This window comes from Sorex araneus, chromosome X (assembly GCF_027595985.1).
Source record: "Sorex araneus isolate mSorAra2 chromosome X, mSorAra2.pri, whole genome shotgun sequence".
In the NCBI taxonomy this organism is placed as follows: Eukaryota; Metazoa; Chordata; class Mammalia; order Eulipotyphla; family Soricidae; genus Sorex; species Sorex araneus.
This window is the reverse complement of record NC_073313.1, coordinates 345,602,034-345,621,853: the sequence shown is the minus strand read 5'-3', so window position 1 is coordinate 345,621,853 and position 19,820 is coordinate 345,602,034. Positions and strand designations below refer to the sequence as shown.

The 19,820-nt window shown below is 57.5% G+C and overlaps 1 protein-coding gene across 3 annotated transcripts in view; it reads right to left on the bottom strand.

Moving 5' to 3' along the window:
• Positions 1-17,704, bottom strand: part of HPCAL1 (hippocalcin like 1) — an 84,083-nt gene extending 66,379 nt beyond the window's left edge. Inside the window, exon 1 of one of the 3 annotated variants that reach the window (XM_055121854.1) lies at positions 17,559-17,704. The gene's annotated coding sequence lies outside the window, so the exon portion shown is untranslated. Of the gene's footprint in view, positions 1-16,622; positions 17,095-17,558 lie in introns of those variants that run through there. The other 2 variants (XM_055121856.1, XM_055121853.1) reach the window with 2 other exon arrangements.
• Between the last annotated feature and the right edge of the window lie 2,116 nt (positions 17,705-19,820).

The window sequence follows — 19,820 nt, the reverse complement described above, 5'->3', positions numbered from 1 at the left end:
GACCATATGGGATGCTGGGAATCGAATCCGGGTCGGCCGCATGCAAGGCAAACGCCCTACCCACTGTGCTATCTCTCCAGCCCCCGGCTTTTACTATTTTACTATTACAAGTGCACTGCGCTTCTTGCCTGACAAAGGTGGGGTACTTGTGGGCCTGTAAACATGAGAGAGTACAGCAGGTAGGACACTGACTATGCATGTGACTGACCTGGCTTTCATCCCCGGCATCCCATATGGTCCGCTGAGCACTGCCAGGAGTGATTCCTGAGCACAGATTCAGGAGGAACCCTAGAGTACTGCCAGGTGGGGCCCCCAAACCAACCAACCAGCTGAAAGAAAAAAAAACCATGAGGCCAGTTCCAAGGTAAGGGTGACAAGTGCTAGAGGGATTTATCTGGGACCAACATATAAACTTCCCTGATCTCACACACACACACACACACACACACACACACACACACACACAGAGTCTCTCTCTCTCTTTCTTTCTCTCTCTCTCTGTCTCTTTTCACACACAGTCTCTGTCTCTGTTTCTCTTCCTTTCTCTCTGAACCTCCTTGATCTCACACACACAAACACACACACACACACACACACACACACACACACATACACACACACACATGCAGTCTGTTGTCTGTCTGTCTGTCTGTCTGTCTGTCTGTCTGTCTGTCTGTCTCTCCCCCCAGAAGACCTGGAGCACAAAGGAAGAGAGATGGGATAAGAGGAGCTGAGATGCACAGGAACGAGGTTTGGTCTCTGCACCTCAGGGCTCTGACTGTAGAAAGAAGAATCCCATTTCCTGAAATGCCCCCCCCCCCCAGACACCCTCAGCACTGGGGTCCCCTGGGAAAGGGCCCCAGCTGGTGCGGGAGCAGCCCTGCTTGCCTCTAGGAAGATGAGTGGGTGCTTTCCAAGTGGAGATGAGGGGCCAGGGGCTCCCAGCAGGAGCCACATGTGCCGGGACCCCAAGCAGAGAGGAAAAGAGAAACGCCGATCGATGGAGTACTCGACGGAGGAGGGCACGAGGGGTGCGGTACGATAACACTGGGCTTACATGTGTGAGGCTCGAATCGAACTGGCAGGAGCCCCCAGCACAGCTGGGTGTGGCCTAGAGGGGAGGAAAAAGGGGGGAGAGGGATAGATGATGCGAATTGGGAGGATGGAGAGACGGGAAGGGAAGAAAAGATGGGGCCACACAGAGGCTGTGAAGTTGACACTCGGGGCCACTAAAAGGGTCCGAGAGCAGGAGACAGTGTGGCCCATCTACTCTGGGACTGTGGGGGCTGCAGCATGGCGACACTGAGGGCAGTGGGGGGCAGCCCGTCATGGGGACACCCGAGGGACTGAGATCCAGCTGGAGCCCCTGATCTGATGCCTGGAGGGCAAGGACACAGGGCTCAGAGAGCTGCCGAGGCACGAGAATGCCCCCTTACCTGCTGGGGCTCAGACAGACTGTGCACACCGGGGGTCTCGGGAAGCATGTGTTCATGTTTCCAGCGTTTAATCCAACATAAAACACAGCGGCAGTGACTTAGAAAAGGGTTTTCCGGGCCAGAGTGTCGGAACTCAGCGCACGGTGGCATACAGGACACCCAGTTCCGATCCCAGGCACTGCGGGGGGGGGGGGGGTGAACTCCAAGGCCAAGTTGGGAGTGGCCCCCGAGCACCACCACGTGTGGCCCAGAAACCAAACCAAACATACATTTCCAAGAAAGAGAAAGGGTTTTCTTGGTGAAATGGAACAAACCTATGGGACAGGGGTCTAGGGCTTGAGCAATAGCTCACGAACATCATCAAAGAACTGGAGGGAAAGAGAGAGAGAGAGAGAGAGAGAGAGAGAGAGAGAGAGAGAGAGAGAGAGAGAGCAGAGGTCAAGGTGCATGCCTTGAATCCTAGGATTCTGTGGGAACCCTCAGCACCACATACGGCCCTCCCCTCACTGCCAGGGTCACAGAGCCAGGAGTAGCCCTGCCGGATGTGTCACTGCCCCCGCCCCCGCCCCTGAAAAAAATGGAAGTTAACAAGGATTCTGAGTCTTTTTCTGCACGACAGTCCTCAGCAACATGCATGAATTACGACCTCGTGCTCCCAGGGTGGCTGTATTACTTCAAGAAATCCCATCTGCTGTTCCAGGGAGAAAGAAGATGGGCTGGCTGAAAACCTCCTGGTATCATTGGGTCTTCGCAGAGGAAAGCAGTGGGGTCAGGAGCACATATCAGCAGTCTTGCATTAACGGGGGTCTCCTGTCTGGAAGGTGAAGCCACTAGCTGTCCAGCCTCTGAGTAACAGGCATTGCTGGTCCCTACCCCTGCTACCCTCTGACCACCCCACCCATCCTGACCCCCCCCCGCGCCCCCGTGGCCGGCACCCTCATTTATTTCCCATCTTCACTCACCTGGCACTTCCTCACCAGGTCTTTCCTGACGGCCCCCCATGCCCCATTAAGAAATTCACTTCTAGAGCTGTCGAGATGGTACAGCAGGTGAAGCGTCTGCCTTGCACACAGCTAACCTGGGTTTATTCTGGGCATCCCATACGGCCCCCAGGGCCCCGCCAGGACTGCTGAGCCAGCAGGAACCTCTGAGCACTGCTGGGTGAGGCCCCAAAATAAAAGCGAAAAACAAACAAACAAAAACTTCACTTCTCACCCCTCCTCTAGTCAGGATGCCCTGACCCACTCACTGTCCGTTGGTCCTCTGTCAGCTTCCAGCTCACCGCCGGCTCCCAGCTGGAATGACGAGGCCCGGACGCTCCGGCACAGGAGCTGGCACAGACAGACTGTGCCAGAGCCAGCGAGTGGAGCTCCGCCTTAGGTCCTACGATGGACTCGGAAAAGCAGACCTTTCCCTACACAGGGGGACCCCCTCTCTGGGCCCAACTTTCCCTTAAACAGAGACTTCGCAGTACAGCCCTGCCCTCGCAGCCAGGGTACAAGATCCTGGACAGAAGCAACTGTCCCGAGGGCCAGAGCCAGGCACATGGCCAGGCTGTGGCATCCACAGGAAAAGCAAAGGACCTGGGGCCGGAGTGATAGTACAGTGGGTAGGGTGTTTGCCTTGCACGCAGCTAACCCGGGTTCAATCCCTGGCATCCCATATGGTCCCCCAAGCAGCACCAGGCGTAATTTTTGAGGGCAGAGGCAGGAGTAACCCTTGAGCACTGCTGGATGTGACGAAAGAAAGAAAGAAAGAAAGAAAGAAAGAAAGAAAGAAAGAAAGAAAGAAAGAAAGAAAGAAAGAAAGAAAGAAAGAAAGAAAGAAAGAAAGGGAGAGAGAGAGAGAGAGAAAGAAAGAAAGAAAGAAAGAAAGAAAGAAAGAAAGAAAGAAAGAAAGAAAGAAAGAAAGAAAGAAAGAAAGAAAGAAAGAGGGGCTGGAGCAATAGCACAGCAGGTGGGGCGTTTGCCTTGCACGCGGCCGACCCGGGTTCGGTTCCCAGCATCCTATATGGTCCCCCGAGCACCACCAGGAGTAATTCCTGAGTGCATGAGCCAGGAGTAACCCCTGTGCGTTGCCGGGTGTGACCCAAAAAGCAAAAAAAAGAAAGAAAGAAGGAAAGAAAGAAAGAAAGAAAGAAAGAAAGAAAGAAAGAAAGAAAGAAAGAAAGAAAGAAAGAAAGAAAGAAAGAAAGAAAGAAAGAAAGAAAGAAAGAGAGAGAGAGAGAGAGAGAAAGAAAAGGACCCGAGGGAGCCCAGGGGGCTTCTGGGAGGAGGCTGTGAGGGGTTTGGGAAGGTGCAAGAAACCCTTTCATAGGAGGGGGGAGCAGGAAGCAAATGCTCCGCGCCCCCCCCCAAAGGCAGGTGCAGAGAATGAAGATGACCGGCCTCTTTTCCCCATCACCCCAAACCCAAGCCTGCCAGGGAGGAACACGCCGCTGGGCAAAGCCAGCGTCCGACGGGGAAAAAAGAGTCCCCGAGAATCAGACGGGGCAAGCTCAGCCCAGCCTCTGCTCCCCGACCACGTCTGACCACGAAGCAGGCTGTGACAGGAGGAACAAAGTGACCCAGCCCCAGCCCCGACATGCGCCCCAAGAACAGGCTTTCCCGGAGACCAGGAAGGCCCCAGGCTGCCCCGCACTCAGACAGCGGGTTAGCCCCTGCCCACGGTGCCCGGGAGACCACATGCAAATGTCCCCTCCTTTCCTCCGCTGCTCTCACATCATCCTGTCCTCTTCTGCGGGCTGACACCTGACGGGAGGACAATGGAAACTGCAGGCTGAGCAGACGGGAGCAGCGGAGCAGGGCGGGAGGCCGGAGGGCTCAGTCCACCCTGTGTGCAGCAGGGGCCGTGGGGGGACAGAAGGGGGTGGCGGGTGGTTAGTGGCTGGGGCACATTTACACGGCACTTAACGGTGCGTAATCGCAACCTCAGAATTTTCATTTTACGGAGGAGGAAAAAGCAGAGTGGTGCTTTCTCGGCAGGTCCCATGGGCCTGCATGAAGAGGGAGGGGGTGGACACTGGCTAAGCCCCTGGGCAGGGAACGGGGCGGGAACAACGGGTCAGGCAATAGCGCACGGAGCTGAGCGCAGGCTCTGCACGCGGGATGCCTGGGTTCGATCCCCAGCATCGTGTGGTCCCCTGAGCACCGCAGCAAGTGAGATCCTCAAACACAGAGCCAGAAGTAACCCCTGAGGGGCTGGAGCAATAGCACAGTGGGTAAGGCGTTTGCCTTGCACGCAGCTGACCCGGGTTCGATTCCCAGCATCCCATATGGTCCCTTGAGCACCGCCAGGGGTAATTCCTGAGTGCAGAGCCAGGAGTAACCCCTATGCATTGCCGGGTGTGACCCAAAAAGCAAAAAAAAAAAAAAAGTAACCCCTGAGTACTACAGGTGTGGTGCCCTTCCCATCCCCCCAAAAAAGAATGGGATTTCTCAAGACCATGAAATTATGAAAGACAGGCCAGTAGAGAGTTGCCCAGCGCTCCGGGAAACGCTTATGCGTCAGAACAAATCAAACAGCAGCTGCTGTGTCATCCCCCCAGCGAGACCCAGATCCAGCAATCCCTCAAGAGGGCCTTCGGGGTTGGGATTTGGCTCGGGCGGGACTGCAGGAGCCCAGGGCCCATCCTTGGGTTCCCTCCATCTCAGATCACACCGTAAGCAAGTTCCACGGGGCAGACTCCATGCCCCCCCTTTACCCGAGTACCGCCTCAGCCCAGACCTGAGCGTAGCAGCCAGCATGGAATTGCTGAACTTCACTTGTTCCACGCGTCCTGGTTACTCTCACTTGCTTTGAAAGAGCACAGACCTCATTTGACTAAATGATTTTGTTCTTACTCTTTCCAAGAGGGGTTCCCTCCACACAGTTAAGTCTTTCGAACAAGAAAGGTAAGGGTAATGCAGCACTAATAACTTAATAAACATACCAGGGAGCACAAATATGTCAGAAAGAAACCATTCGCTAAACGAGCTTAAGTCTGATGTTTGCTTAGAAAACTTTGTTTCACACTCACTATTTCGGGATTAGCATGTAAAGCGAGGCTGATCCCTTTGCCCAGATAAGGAAGATACCCAGAAAATCGCAGGGGGGTGGCTAGGGGCACACCCAGTCTCTACAGGAACTTCACACCCAATCTCCATGGTAACCTACCTGTTTTCAGTGAGAGGAGAGGTTCCTGCCTCTGTGGAATCCTGTAGCAACCAGCCCTTGAAAATAACAATTTTGAATACTGGAGCCATACAAGTGCTTTTTAAATACAGGTTTTCCTATAAGGAAGCATCCTGAAAGAATGCCAGGTATGTATGGAATTTTTCTGACAGTTATATTTTCTTTTTCAAAATCCTAACTATACACAGTTGACCAGAAAGTTGTTTGTTTGTTTGTTTGGTAGTAATCCAAGAAACTAGATGCAGACACTGAGTTAGTGGCAAAGTCAATTTCTGGCTTTTCCCACTCTGTAGCAGTATTATTTGTCTGGAGAGATGGTCCAATTACCCACATCTCTCTCCTTTATTCACCGGAAATTAGTCTTTCATATTAGCCAATTTCTCTGATGGCTGGCCTCGCCTTCCTAATTTTCCACTGCTGACTCAATATCCTGAAGTTGGAAGGATTCAACTTATGAAAAGTGATGGGATATGCAAGAAGTCTTCAGAAACTACCAGAGTAGAGGTTTATTCCTGACAACGACTGAAATGGTTGTTTTACTAGGCCGTACATAAACAGATTCAGCCTAACACCAACTCGGGCTAAGCCACCACCAACCCAAGTTCACTCAAATCCAGCCCAAGTCAACCCAACACCAACCCAGGTCAACACCAACCCAAGCCGACCCCCACCAACTCAACTCAACTCAACGCCACCCCAAATGGACTCCACACCAACCCAAATCAACCCACCACCCAGTCAACCCAATACCAACTAAGTCAACCCAACACCAAGTCAACACAACCCCAACCCAAGTCAACCCAAAGCCAACACAAGTCAGTCCAACTCCAACACAAATTACCCCACCACCGACCCAGGGTCCACAGCAGCGGCCATGTGAGTGGGGGATGTCCAGGAGGTCAGGCTCAGATATGGCACCAAGGAGCTGGGGGCAGAGCTTCCTCCCCCTTCCTTCCCACTCTCTCCTCCCTCCATTCCGCCTCATTCTTTCTTCCTTCCCACTCCCTCCTCTCTTCTTCCTGTCTTCTTTCTCCTTCCTTCCCATCTCCCTTCTTCCTTCCTTTCTCTTCCCTCCTTCTTTCCTCTCTTCTCCTCCCTCTCCTTCCCTTCTTCCCTCCTCCCTTCCTCTCTCCTTTCTCCTCTCCTCCCTCTCCTTCCCGCCTTCCTCTCTCCTCTCTCCTTCCCTCCTTCCTCCTTCCCTCCATTCCATCACCTCCCTCTCCATCCCGCCTCCTCCTTCCCTCCTTCCACTCCCTTCTCTCTCCCTCCTGCCTCCCTTCTCCCTTCTCCCTCCCTAGTAGTACTATGGTACCTAGTGGTACCATCCCGAGTAGTCCTCCACTTTGTCAGAGATGAAAAGCTGAAATTTTTCTCTTAAGGGGTTATCTCAATAAAATCAGGGATGGGGAATACAAAAGTTCAAAAATATTCAAAAAAGAACTGAGGAACATGCCTGCCTGAGAGACAAGCATTAAGGAGGTTACCCTTGGCAAAGGGCCCATTGCACAAGCATTTAGTAACGAGAAGGAAACGCAGAAGCAAACCACGATGAAGGCAGGGGCAGGAGGCAGAAACCTCATCATACACCCAAAGTTCACACTGCAAGAGCTAGGGACACTTTCATATCAAGAAACATAGTGGCGTGGAGTTCATGCCCAATTCAATCAGCTTCATCAATGGCTGAATAAACAGCAGTACTCCTACATTAAAAAAAAAAAAAGTGGCTACCCAAATTCTTATCATAAACAAGTCCTGCCCTCTGCTGTGATGAAATGTTCCTTCTGAGACCAGAACATTCTTCTTTATATCCCAGTTTATAGAGTTACTCAACATTCAGTTTTCTGATGGATTAACAAATCCGAATGATGCATTATGATAAATTTCCATTCATTTAAATCATCACCAGTATGGAATGTGTGGGTTCCAGCCAGTCTGACTATAAAGAGAAAGTCTGCTACGCAAACGAAGAGAGTAAACAGGGTTATTAGAGGAATGTGTTCTTGGGGTTCCTTTTAAAAGCTTTTTTTCCCCTAAGAGCAAAAGTAATGCATGCCTGTTGGTTAAAATTTAGACTGTGGAGAAACAGGAAAAGGCAGGGAAGAGAAAGCACTTAACAATCCCATCAGCGTCAACTGCTAGCATCAACTTCAGTTGATTTCCTTCCCATCTATTTTCTCTGACTTTCTCGTCCCCCTCCCAAACAGAACTGGCACAAAACCGTCCGCATAATTCTCACTCTTGCTCTACGGCCCTAGGATAAGGAGCAATGTTTAAAATGCTTCTTCCCAGCCGCTTTCGCAAACACCGACTAGCCCGTTACAACTGTGCTCACGCCACAGAATTCTGAGTAACTCATTTAAAAGGCGAACTGGAGTGCAAATCCAGACAGGAGGCTGCAGTAATACACCTACTTCTGTCTGAAAATAATACCGCTGCTGTCTTCCACAATAATTCTGGCTTTTCTCTAAATCACAATGCGTCTGCCGGTTTCTTAGACAACCAGTGGTATGACCTCCCGGGAAAAACAAAAATACACCTCACGAGGAGGAGGCAGCATCCTGTGCAGAGGTTTTTCTGCGGAGTCTGTCCTCTTTAAAGAAACCGTCAACATCTCCTAAGGAAGGCTCCTGGACCCCCAGAGATGGCTCAGTGGCTTGCTACCGCCAGGTAGTGAGTTCAAATCCCGGTGGCACGCCTGAGGGGGAGCAGTCCTGCTGTCTGTGCTCCCCGGAAGGAAGGGCCCAAACGATGGCTGAGTGGCTTAAAGTCACACCCTGCCCGCCCAGAAAAGGTGGGGGAGGAGGGGGTGGAGAAAAGCTCCTGATCTGGAGCTAAGAACTTAATTATCAACCTTCTTCTTCAGTCCCGACAGGGCCTGGCCCGCTGAGAAGGCGCCTCTGCGCCATGACACCGCACGGTCATCGTAACCCACATTCCTGCCATGCAACACAGCACCTCCCCGGCACCGGAAGCCTCCAACAACTGTCCTGTGGATGGCCTGAAATACGCAGAGTTTGTGCACCTGATTCCCGTAGCCTCTGGGCCTGCACACGTGTTCAGCACCACCGAGTTCGGGTGGGAGTTGCTGAAGGATCTGTGTTCTCCAAGAGGTTCCTTTTGTTCTCTCTCGCTCTGGCCCTCAGTCCTCCCCCCCACCTCTCTCTTACGGAGCTTTGAACGTTCTCTTTGCTTTATGCCGCACGTCCCCTGCCTCTGACAGATCACAACTCTTGGAAATCGTTTAGGCAGCGTCCCTGGATTGTCCAGGGCTGGAGAACCAAGAAGGCATCTCGCCCGAGTTGCATTTGACTCCGGGGAACAGAGGAAGAAACGGCAGCCATGCCTAGTCAAGGAAGCCAGAGAGTCAAGGGGGGCGTGGAGCGGGGGGGTGGGGGGTGGGTCCTACAACAGCAACGAGGGTCTGAGACACTCCTGGTCCACGACCAGGCAGGACACACCGGCCTGCAGAGCGAGCCCCAGCAGCCAAGGCGTTAAGTTTTAAATAAGTTTTAAATAATCCAATTCCCCCACCATCCTACAGAGAGGAGAAGCGGGTGGTGAATCAGCCACACACCTGAGCACCCCCTGAGCCAGGAACGGGAGAGTGGGGGTGCCCAGAGGAGAGGTCCTGCCTCGCCTCCCTTGAAGAGGCGGGCGAACACGGTGGCCAGCAGCGAGAGGACTCTGTGGGCAGAGGAGGCGCAACAGAACAGGGACCCCGGCTCTCCTGGCCTGAAGAACAAGCGGGAGACCCGTCAAGCGCTGGAGGGAGAGAGATCAGGCCGAGCTGTATCTATTCAGGCTCAGCCATTCATTCGGTCCCACGCGTCATGTAAAGCCAGGAGCGTGACTGTCACCGCAAGGCCTGAGGCCTGGGAACGGGGCACACCGGGATGTCTGAGAACAAGGAGGCCGGCCACCCAGCCCAGACGGGCAGCGCGCCCCTTCCTGCCACCTTCGGTCCTGCTCGGCCCTTGCTGGGCTGGGGAGAGCCGCAGGCAGGGGGGAGGATGATGGTTTCTCACTTGCGGACCGCCGTAGTGCCCAACCCGAGAGAATGAATGATGCTGAGGCTGAAAGATGATGACAGTGGGAGATGGATGGGGCTGGGGGGAGGGAGTGGAGAGCAATGATGGTGATGGAGGGGGAGAGAGAAGGGGTGCAACAGAGGGGAAGGGAACAGGAGGGAAAGGGAGGATGAAGGGAGGAAGGAGAGAGGAGGAAGGGATGGAGGAAGGAGGGATGGAGGAAGGAGGGAGGAAGAACGGAGTAATAGAGAGAGAGGAGAGAAGGAGGGAAGACAGAGAGAGGGAGAAGGGAGATGGGAAAGAGGGAGAAGGGAGAAGGGAGGCAGGAAAGAGAGGAGGGAGTGGGAAGGAGGGAAGGAGGAGGCGGGATAGAAAGGGAGGTGATGGGGTGGAGGGAGGAGGGAAGGAGGGAAGGAGAAAAGGAGAGAGGGGGGAGAGAAGGGAGGAGAGAAGAGAGGAGAGAAAGGCACGAAGGAGGGAGAGAGGAAGGAGGGAAGGGGCAAGAGAGGAAAGAAGGAAGGGGAGAGGGAGAGAGAGGAGAGGAGAGGAAGGCAGGAAGGAGGGAGAGAGGAAGGAGGGAAGGGGCAAGAGAGGAAAGAAGGAAGGGGAGAGGGAGAGAGAGGAAAGGAAGAAAGGAATAAGGAGAAAGGAAGGGAGAAGGGAGCCGGGAAGGAGGGAAGAAGGAGGAAGAATGGAGGGAGGGAAGAAGGGGAGGGAGGAGGAGAGGGAGCTTGCCCCCGCCTCCTTGATGCCCCGTCGGAGAGGGGCCTTCCTGCACATCCCCCACTCACGCTGCCGCTCTGGGAACGACTCTCCGGCCACACACATGAATCCCGGAAACTGGAAAACACTGGAAATGGTTTTCTTTAAGCCCAGGTGATGGCTCTGGAGAGACTCTCACTCCCCCAGAAACAGATCACAGCAGAACCAAGCCAGGGCAGAGGGCGGGGAGCTGCCCCCGGGCCTTGTGGTGCTGGGGACGTAAAGGCTACAGCCCTGTCTGTGTCCCGGGGCCACCCCCAGTCCCTGGCAGGCAGCGAGCTGGCCGACTCAGCCAGCCCTCGGGGTGGGGCGAGACGGAGGGTCCTCCAGTCTCCTCCCGGCCCACGGTCACCCAGCGGGTCTCTGCACGTGCCCGGGTCAGGGTGCCGGGGACACGTCTGGGACGGGAGCTGGCACGGTCCCCACAGCAGGTCCGACAGCAGCTTCCGGGTCCGCCACTCCCGCCCAGGGCTGTCCTCTCGCAGCTCTGCCACCGTCCGGGTCAGCCCCAGGCCCACACTCTCCCAGTGGGCCTGGGGCTGAAAGGCAAGGGGCCGGGCAGAACGGTCTCACCCGTCTCGGGCCGCACGGAGATGGTGGCACGCCCCGATGGCCTCCACCCGGGGTCCCTGAGACCATGTGGGAACCTCCTGAGAATCCTACACTTGAAACGGGCATGCGCCACAGTGCGCAAACTATAGATCCATAGAGCTATTAATTAAAACAACAACAATAATAATAGGGTAGCTTAGAACTAGCTCGAAGGCACGTGCGAGGTCCAATTTCAACCCCGGCACCTTCCAGGCCCCTGTGCACCAGCAGGTGTGGCCCCCACGCCAGGGTCCACCAGGCAGCCCCGCAGACGGCCTGCCCAGCATTTTTCTCAGGACAGGAATGCAGCAGATCAAGAGGTGTGGGTGGGAGGGGGAAGAGGGCTCTGAACAGCAGCCCCCTCCACTCCCCCCACCCAGCACCGCACCCTGGCAGGGCTCCCGCCAGATACCTGCCCTGCGCCCGCCCCCTCCAGGCAGCCCTCCTGGGTCAGCTTTAGGAAATTCCTCCCAGGCTGCCCTGGCCCCAGCCCCAGCCCCAGAGAGGTGCTCCGCTCAGGAGCCCGAGTCAGGCTTCAGGACTCCAGCTTCTCCCCCGCCAGGCCAAGATCAAGTTCCGAGGGGCAGGGAGGAGCCTGCTGCACACAGGAGGTGCTCAGAACAATGCCAGGGGGAAGGAAGGAGGGGGGAGGGGCATGCCATGAAATCTGGTTTAAACATTGACACGCGGTGGATTCAAGGCTCCTCTTACCGTCCCCCCAACCGCCCCCCCCCACCCTCCAGGGCTCTCTGAGCAGGGAGAGACCTAAGGACAGGGCAGGCTCTGCCCCTCTGGGTAGTGGAGAAAGGGGAAGGGGTGCCCAGACCCCAGGGGGCCCCCAGCTATAACCAACAGGCACAGCAGAGTGAGGGGAGTTCTGGGCATGAAGCTCTCAGGGGCCACACACCATGGGGGGGGGGGGGAGACAGCGGTGGGTGTGAGCCAGGGCGGCACGCAGAGGTACTTGGAGGGCACTCGGCAAAGGGGGGTCTGGACCAGAAGCCCGGGACGGTTCCTAAGCCGGAACCCAGACACCGCCAAAGCCTTCTTTCCTTCCGTCTCCAGGGTCCTGAGATCGTGAGTGGGGGAGGAGGGTTTAACCAGCCTGTCTCTCGGCCAAGGTCGGGGACCCCGCTGCTCCCTTCTCAGACACCGTGTCCGAGCTGCGGCCACATCCCACCACGCCTCACATGGGAAACAAACGCCTGGGAAAGGTGGCCTCGGGCTGGGCGAGCAGAGAGCGCGCCAGGCTTGCGAGGGGAAAGGAGGAGTCGGTGGAGGCGGCTCCTGGTCTCCTGCCCTCCTGCCGGCAGAGAGCTCTGGAAAGGTCTTTCGTTAGTCATGCCTCATAAATTCAGAGATATGAAGCTTTGCCTTCGAAATCCAATTTTACTTGAAACAACACGGCCAAGGTAAGGCTCTCTAAAGGATTTACTGTGCTTTTTAGATGATATCAAAAAAAAAAAAAGGAAAATAAAATCTAAAAACTTGCAGCTTGCTCATCAGTGCCTAAGAAATGTTTCCAGGGGCCAGACAGAGTGACAGTACAGTGGGGAGGGCGTTTGCCTTGCACACGGTCGACCCAGGTTCAATCCCTGGCATCCCATATGGTCCCCCAAGCACCGCCAGGAGTAATTCCTCAGTGCAGAGCCAGAAGTAACTCCTGAGCATCGCCAGGTGTGACCCAAAAAGGAAAGAAAGAAAGAAAGAAAGAAAGAAAGAAAGAAAGAAAGAAAGAAAGAAAGAAAGAAAGAAAGAAAGAAAGAAAGAAAGAAAGAAAGAAAGAAAGAAAGAAAGAAAGAAAGAAAGACATACTCCACCTGTCAGAGTGTATTGATCACCTGAAGCTATCTTAAAGCCCAGGCACCAGTCCCAGTGTGTGCGTGCTCATGTGTGTGCATGCCCGTGAGTATTTGTGCATGCAGGTGTGCGTATTTGTGGGGGGAGGTGCTAAGAAAGAAACATGTCTCTCCCTTGAGACAAGTGGCATTGAGAGAGCCCCTCACAGGGTGTCTTCCAGGCTCCAGTGTCTCCTAGACAATTACCTTCTGTCATCCCCTGGTTAGAAATTCAACCCGAAGGGAAAAAGGACCAGAGCCGGATGGGCTGCGCGGCCAAGGTGCGGGCACGCCAACAGTAACAAGACCCGATGGGACGGGGAGAAAGACACGTCCCCACGGAGAGCATGACTGAAGTCGACTGGTCCCCTCCCTCCCCAAACACAGTGACATCAAGTGCTGACACACCAGCAGGACGCACACAGGCCCCCATCAAGTCTGGGCTGGCAACTCCTAAATTAGAAGCATTCTCCCACCACCGACAAACATGGTTTCGGCCTTGCTGGAATACTAAGACGAACTTGATCGCCATCTAGATAAGACGTTAGCTGCCAGCCAGCCGACTCTCTGGTGCCAGAAACACTCCAGAGCACCTTATTAGTATCCTGGACTAGCACCGCTTCATCCGAGATGCTGGCATCTCACCTTCTCGGAGTGGCAAGGCCAGGCGGCCGTGTCTGGAGAAAGGAGTGCGGGATAGACAGACAGCTCTGGCGCATGACACCTAGCTGGGCGTCTTCTATGAAACTGGGTGTGGGGCGCCCTGAAGGCGGGCCTCCACTTCACCCGGTAAAAACGGCACAGCAGCTCCAAGGAGCACCTGAGGTCCCACAGCGAGAGGCCGGGCACGTGCACCAAGGCAGGGCAACTCAGAGGAGCCTGCACTTCTTCTTTTTGGGTCACACCCGCGATGCACTGGGGTTACTCTTGGCTCATGCACTCAGGAATTACTCCTGGCAGTACTCAAGGGACCCTATGGGATGCTGGGAATCGAAACAGGGTTGGCCACGTGCAAGGCAAACGCCCTACCCGCTGTGCTATCGCTGCAGCCCCTGAGCTTGCACTTCTAACGCCCCATTAGAAACGTCAGAGGCGCAGAGCTCTCTCACTGTCCCCACTCTGACAGCCGCTCTCTGGAAGGGAAATGAACGGATGGGTCCTCGGCCACAGCTTGGGCCAAATCTCTGTTCTTCTGGGGGTTTAACTTGTTCTTGTTCCATCCGTACAAGGAAGGATGCTTCAGGCATCTAATTCCCTGTGCCAAGCCCTCCAAACCTTTATCTAACGGTGACATCTGCATGCCACCTCACACACTGAAAAATAAAATTAAAAAAAGGGTAAAGAAGGGAGCCCCTGGGGGGTCTGGCAAATCTAGAATGAAGCACCATGTCCCAGGACAGGAGAAGGGCAGAGCCCAGGGCCTTCTTCCTGCTGGTACATTATCCAATAAACCTCAAGAGTTCGGTAATTACAGGCACTTTCAAAAGTGAAACAGAAATAGATCTAGGGCCAAAACGCTGGTTTGCCTGAGCAGACAAAGGACCTCTTTTAACTTGGAAACAAAACAAAACAACCAAAAGAAAAAGAAAAAAAAACCCACAGTCAGCTCTTAGTCTGTCTTCGAAGCTGAGAAAACCAGACTAAATTTTTTCCCCACTATTATAAATCTAATTATGGAGAAGAGAATAGGATTCCAAGTATAATAAACCCTTCTCTCCACTAGGACACAAAAAAAAAAGTCATTTTCTGAAACAGGAAAAAAAAAATAGGTTGCACTCTTAAGTGCACCCCTGACAACAAAATCAGGATGAAAAAAATGGCTAATTCAGGTTTCGGGGCCTGCCACTCCGCCTGAGATCTCCGGGTTTCACTCTTGGTGAAAGAAAACCAAAGTGCCAGCCCACAGGGGGCTCTGCTCCCAGCGTCACAAACGCCTCCGGAGGGTCCCCGCTTCCCTGAGAAAACTCGAGGAGGTGCACCTGCTAAACACACACCATGCCCAAAGCAGCCACCATGCCCTGCCCTGCCCTGCCCTTTGCGTGCCAGCTCATCGGGTGCCACCACGAGGCCCTGCTCTCCTGGAGAAAGGGAGCTTTTCCATATTAGCTCTTCCAACTGGAAAGGGTCCTGAGACATGGGGAAAAACCCGCAGCGACAGAGAGAATCATTGGCAAGACAGCAGGGCAGCCCTGGCCAGCTCGGCAGGCTGGGGCACAGCCAGGGCCCTGGCAGGCTGGCAGGACTCTCCCTGACAGTGAACCGCGGTGCGTTCTTCACTGCAGCTCAATGCTAGCGACATCGTTTCCGAAGGCGCACGAAGGGTTCTCAGAACCCGCACCCTGCTTTCAGGATGACAGGGGGTGCCGGGGGTGGTAGAGTGGGTCCAGTGACAAGGCCTGGGGCAGGACCGGCAGTCTGGACAAACACTCGGCTCTAGAGAGATCGGGTTGTGGGTCTGGAGGTGGTGGCCGGGATGGAGAGGGCAGGGATGCCCCCGGGAGCAGGAGCGCCTGGCTTCCCTGTCCCCGGGCGCCACTTTCACAAGCGGGCTGGTGTCTGAGCCGCATCCCCCCTACCGGGGGACCGGGCACTTGTTGAACAAAAGGGCTCTCGTCTCCCGCAGCCGCTGCCTTCCACCAGGAGGGGGACCCCCGCGCTGGCCGCCCGCGGGAGATGGGTCGCAGCACGCCCCGCGCCGCGCGCTCTGGCACCCCCGAGGCGGCGCCGCCCCGCAGCCGAAACTTTCTCCCATCTCGGCGCGTGAAGTTGGGGCAACAAGAGAGGCATCAAACACGCGCAATGCCTGTGTATGTGTGGGTGGGTGGGGGGCGCCGGCGGGTGGGAGGTGCCGGAGATGCAAGTGTCCCGCCTACACGAAAACGAAGGGGGAAAAAAACAGATTTTTTTAAAAGGCAGCGATGCCTCCCAATCCCCGTGGCGATCCCCTACTACTACGGACCAGGCACTGGGTCAAGTGCTATCTTTAGTGCGTTCCCGTTTTTTTAACTGTCACGACAGTCCCAGGGGTGGGGAAGGGGGTGGGGAGGGGTGGGGGTGGCGGGGAAATGTCCCCGTTCGGGGGCGAGCAATCCGGTGACACAGGCAGGTGGCGTCTGGTCCGGGTCGCGGTGCGAGTGGCGGAGATGCCAAAGCTCTCTGCGCCGGGGCAAGCAGGGCTCGTCGTGGTCCTCTCGCAAGAGCGCGGGTGGCAGCCCCTGCTCGGGCCGGAGAACACGGGCGCCCCACGTGGGCCGCTCAGACCTGCCCCCTCCACCCGGACTGACCAGCTCCGGGAGGGGCGGGCCACGCCCGCACCCCCACCCCCACCGGGTCCCCGCGGTCCCCTGGGCTTCGGGAGCTCCGCACTGCGCTGGCCAGCGGGGACCCGCGGGGACCAGAGCAGACCCGGGATCCGCGCGCCGGGCTGCACCGCCCACGCCCACTCCGCCACCCCCAGCCGACGCACAGCCGCTCACACACGACACCCGTACGGCATCGGTGCAGCCCCCGCCCCGCCGCGCACCCCAAGAACGGCGCCCCCAGACATCACCCCAGCCCGCAAACGCAGCCCGAATGGTGCACACCCCACAGGCCCCACGCCGTTCCGGGAGCCCACCACGCGTCCTCGGTCACGCACAACTCCACGGCGCAGAGAAACCCAGGCACCCCCCCCCCGCACCCCGACACACACGCACACTCACGCGCACGCAGAAAAGCCCCGATCGCAGCTCGCCCAGGGCGCACTCCCCGCGCCCCCCGCGCCCCCGCGCCCCCGCAGCCGGCCTCTGCCCTACCTGCTCAGGCGCAGGACGCGGTCCGCCGCCGGCTCTCGGAGCTCAAGTTCGGCGCCGCCCGCAACCACCCGGGCGGGCGCGGGCCGCTGCCGGGGACGAGGGCGCCGAGGCCGGGAAAGGGTGCTTAGGAGCGCGGGCCTCCTCGGTGCGCCCGCAGCCGACGCGCCGGCGCTGCGCTCATCGCCGCCCAGAAGGACAAAAGGAAGCCGGGCAGCCGGGGAGCCGGCGAGGTGAGGGCGCCCGCGCGTCCGCCGCTCCGCGAGTCCTCCGCCCGCAGCCGCCGCCGCCAGCCCCGGGAAGGAAGGGACACGAAGGCGGGACCCGGAGGCGGGGGCGGGGGCGGGGCGCGCGGCCGGGGGCGGGCGCTTAAGTTTCCTGCCACCCGCGCTGGCCCGGCCACGCCCCCGCCGCGGCCACGCCCCCGGCTGTCCAGCCGCGGGGCTGCGGGAGCCGGCGCGTCGCGGGCTTCCCGGGGGCGCACTCTGCACCCACCCGCTCCCTGCCCAGGCCCTGCCCTGGTCCCCAACCGTGGCGGGGGGTTCCGAAGCCCGGGCTTGCAGTGGGCACCGGATCCGCCTCCCTAACCCTTGGCCTCTGGCCTGCGGGTGTGGGAGAGGCCGGGAGGCGGCGCCCGGGAGGGGCCGGCCGGCGCGCTCTCCGCCCCCGCGGTCCTCTGCAGGAAGTGCGGCCTGGGTGGCCCGGACCGGCCGGGAAGAGGCCCGAGTCCAGGCCCCGGGGCAGCCCCGCCGCCGCGGGTCGCCTGAGCACGAACCACCCACCTGGCCGCGCCTCTGAAGGCGACAGAAACCCGCTGCGCTGAGGGAACCCGGAGCCCCGGATCTGGCTACTCCGGCTAACTCCTTGTGCCTTGATTGCCCAGCTCTAAAATGGGTGGGGAGGGAGGAGCGCGCCCCTGCGGACCCTTCCCTCCCTGACCTGCTCTGCGTTGCCCGTCTGTGCCCCGGATGGTCTTGGCTGACCTCTGGGCAGAGGGGTGCTTGTTCTTGCTGGCCGATCCACTCCCAAGGGACCTGCTAGGGAGAACAGGGTGGAGGGACAGTACCTCCGAGAGCTACGAAAAGCTGGGCTCAGGGGAACAAATAAGACATGCACGCGCCCCCATCACTACCACCGCCCACCGCAAACATTGCAAAGGTAACCACAGAAACAGCCACAAACGTGGAGCAGGGCCTTAGTGTTAGGCTGAGACAAATTGTCTTTCTGGCGTCTCTAGGGGAAATCTCCATCCTCCGATCCTCCTCCATACAAACACGGTGAGTGAACGCCCACCACACATAGCAGCAGAGACAGCAGGTGGCCCAGCCGCGGAGGGGGGGGCACCAGCAGGGAGCCCGCAGGCTAAGCGGTCTAAGCCTGGATCCCCACTCTCCGCCTGCTAGGAGCCACCCCAGACACACAGGGAGCTGGTGCCTCTTGGATTCTGCTGCAAGGAGCCAGAAAGAATGAAGTGCAGGGGCCAGAGCAATAGGACAACAGGAAGGGCACTTGTCTTGCTCGTGGCTGACAGGGGTTCCATCCCCCGGAATCCTCTAGGGTCCCCGGAGCACCATCAGGAGTCAATCCTGAGTGCAAAGCCAGGAGTAATCCCTGAACATTGGCCAGGTGTGCTCCCCCCTACCCCCCCCCCGCAACACGGGGTACAGATCCAGGGCACCCCAATGGTCCCCTTAGCCCCACCAGGAGTGGTCCCTGAGCACCGCCTGGTGTAACCCTCCCCAGAATAGACTGAGTGCATGCACATGCCAAAGCAGGCTCAGGCTGTCTGCCAGAGCCAGCCTGGTGCGAGGGGCTCCCGCTCTCCTGCCCCGCAGAGCCCAGCTCCCGAAGCTTTTCCCGGGGGCTTCCTGTGGCACAGTCCCAGCAGGGTGGCAGGGGGTTGGGGTTACAAGTGGAGAGCCCCCGCCCAGGCCCACCTGCTAAGTGACACCAGATCCTGGGTCCCCTGAGTGGAGTCTGATCTAGGTTACAGGGCTGGGGAGGGATCCAGGACGCTCAGGGGCTTTCCTGTCGCAGTATTTCCATCCCTGAACTCCTGGGCGCACACCCCCCCCACTTCTACCAGCACCTCAAAATCCTGCCAGCAACCAGAGCAAAGAGTTAGGGGCACCATCCTTAGGAACCAGGTCTGGAGAGAGCATGTTTCTGGCCAGCATCACTGGCCAGACGTGAGTCCTCGCCACACCTGGACGCTGGGACCCTGGGAATCAAACCACCTCCTCGGGCACCCAGGAGCAAGCAGGCTCTTTGGTAAGCGTGTCACCATGTCCCTACCACACGCACGAGCGCTCCTCTTGATGCCCGGTCGTGAGGCAACGGCTGCCTACACAAAGCCCTGTAATCACCGTCGCCCCAGCCTGAGCCACGAGCAAGCGAGCAAGCAAGCGAGCGCTGAGCCTGCCTGCCTCGTTCTGCTCCTGGGCAGTCACCTCCCAAAGGAGATGACCGTGGGGTTGGGCCTTGGAAAACAAGGAGGGGAGAGACCAGAGAGATCTCTCTGCAGGGGTGAGGCCTTCGCCCCGCTGGAGGCCAGTCCCTGGCACCTGAATGTGGCCCTCTCTAGCACCACCGGGAGGGAGTCCTGAGCACAGAGTTAGGGGTAAGCCCTGACTCAGTGGCACCCCTGGGTATGGCCCAACACTGCCCCCAAAGAATAAGAGATCAGGGGAGACCCCGGCACTAGAGGGTAGAGGCAGAGAAACTCTGGGAAAGTGGACTGGCTTGTTTCTGAACCCACCTCACAGGGACCCCTCCTGTGGGTCCCTTATGTGGGCCTCCCCTGGACGCTTCCCTACCGTGGACCCCTCCTGCGGGCCTCTCCTGTGAACCCCCTTGTGGGTCTCCCTTTGCCTGTGGACCCTTCCTGTGAACCTCTTCTGGGAATCTCTAGTGTGGACTTCTCCTCCGAACTGTCCTGTGGGCATCTCTCATGGACCCCGCCTGTGGGCCTCTCCTGTGGACTCTCCCATGGACCCCTTCAATGGACCTCTCCTGTGGACCCCCCCCCCGCCCCCATGGACCTCTCCTGTGCTTCCCGCCCCTGGGCCTTGGTGCCTATGCCCAGGCTGTTTCCTCATGGAGCCCGACTTCCCTTTTCTCCCCACCGATCTGGAACTTTCTGAGTCTTCCCACACACCTGTGGCGAGGTCAGCTCTGGCCAGCCCCTCCCACCCCCCGGCA